This window comes from Talpa europaea (assembly GCF_964194135.1).
Source record: "Talpa europaea genome assembly, chromosome: 12".
Lineage (NCBI taxonomy): Eukaryota > Metazoa > Chordata > Mammalia > Eulipotyphla > Talpidae > Talpa > Talpa europaea.
Window position 1 is genome coordinate 88,876,322 of NC_140079.1, and position 1,914 is coordinate 88,878,235.

The following is a 1,914-nucleotide window of genomic DNA, read 5'->3' on the forward strand; positions in this document are numbered from 1 at the left end:
ATTAGATGGCTCTCCAGGAGTGTAGAGGAGGTAGCTCCTTGGTCAAAAACCGTATTGTGGGGGCCTCCCCGGTGGCGCAGCGGTTGAGAGCAGGGTTGCGAAGCTGCCCGCGGCCTCTGCAGCGCCGGTTCGATCCCCGGCTGCTCCCCGGCCACCGAGGGAGGGTCCCCCATGGCGCGCAGACCTCTCCTGCCGCCCGCTGCTCCCCTCAGCAGTGTATTTCAGTATACCTGCCTGTTCTCTTCCCCGCTCTGGCTCTGGTGAATTCTCTCACCCTCCCGAGCTTCTGACTGTACCCAGTGCTTGTATAAACAAAAAAACAAACAAACAAATAAATAAATAAACATGCCTCTATTAAAAAAAAAAAAAACCGTATTGTGGGTCTCCCCTGGTGACGCAGCGGTTGAGCGCTGGGCTGTGAGTCTGCCAGCAGCCTCTGCAGTGCCGGTTCATTTCCCAGCCGCCCGCGAGGGTCCCACAAAAAAAAAAAAAAACCCGTATTGTCCCTCACCAGTAGAAATTCATTGTGGAGTCGCCCATCCTTCTAGCGGCTGGTTTGAGGTCGGAGCATCGTAGGGAATCAAGCAGAGAAACACAGCCTAACCAAGAACTTGGGAAATGCACGCGAGTCTCTGATTTTTTCATAGCATAAGATTCCAGGAGGTTCTTTTTTCTTTTTAAATAATTATAATTCTTTTCAAACTTATTATTTTTATTTTTTAAAGAATTATTTTATTTTTTAAGATTTATTTATTTATGCACACAAGAGCTGGGGTACAGCTCAGAGATGCGGGGGTGAGAGGATTCACCAGAGACAGAGTGGGGAGCAGAACAGGCAGATCTACTGAAATACACTGCTGAGGGGAGCAGCGGGCCAGATAGGAAAGGTCTGCTGCGCCATGTGGGGTGCTCCCTGGCTGGCCAGGAATTGAATTCGTGCTGCAGAGGCTGTGGATTGCTTCATAGTGCAATCCACAATGTATGCATTTTCATCTTGGTTATAGTCCCCAATCAATTCCCACCCCCGCCTTGTTTTGATTCTACTCCCTCCCCCCCATAGTGTGTCATGTTACTAATTACTCATCAAAATGAAAATAATAAAATGTTATGAAAATTGTGAAATATAATTTAACACTGTATGAAAATGAGATCTAGGCAAAATAACAAAAGCATTTAAAATTTTTTATAGTCAAAAAAAAGATTGCAGGATTTTCCTAGGGACCTTACGGAGAGGCACGTATGGGCGAGAACACCTCTAGGAAGCAGCAGTTGGTCCCACCAAGTCTGCAACAGCAGGAGGCAAGAGCTGCTGTAGGTGGGAGGTGGGGGGACGGGGGCAGAGTCTCTGCTTGTTTATCCCTTTGAATTTGCCTGTTGATGTTGCTGATGGACAGAGGGTGAATAACTAACCTTTTGAGAAAAGGAAGCTGTTGTCCTTCTTTTAATCCAGCTTCTAAATGCCACTGAAGAAGCTAATATAATAAATCAGGAAAGTGGCAGCTTACAAGACAACTTACAAAAATCAGTTGTGCTCCTGTGTGTAAACAAGCTGGAAGAACCCAGAAAACAATCCTGTTTACCATCACATCAAAAATAATTAAATGCCTAGGAGTAATCTTAATGAAGGAAAGGACTTGTACAATGAAAATTATGACATTGTTAAAAAAAAAAAAGAGAAATAGAAAGATCCTCCCTGCTCATATGTTGGAAGAATTAGCATCATCACTATGGCCATAGAACCCTCCTTCCTTTTGGGGGGAAGTAAAGGGCTAAATGTCATATGGAGAATGACCCACTGACACTTTTGAAGTCTCATGGTAAACAAAGCTTTATTGTGTTTTTTCTTTCACTAAAAAAAAAAAACAACGGAGCATTGAAACAGACTGAGAGCATGGCCCGCAGGCTCGCCCCACA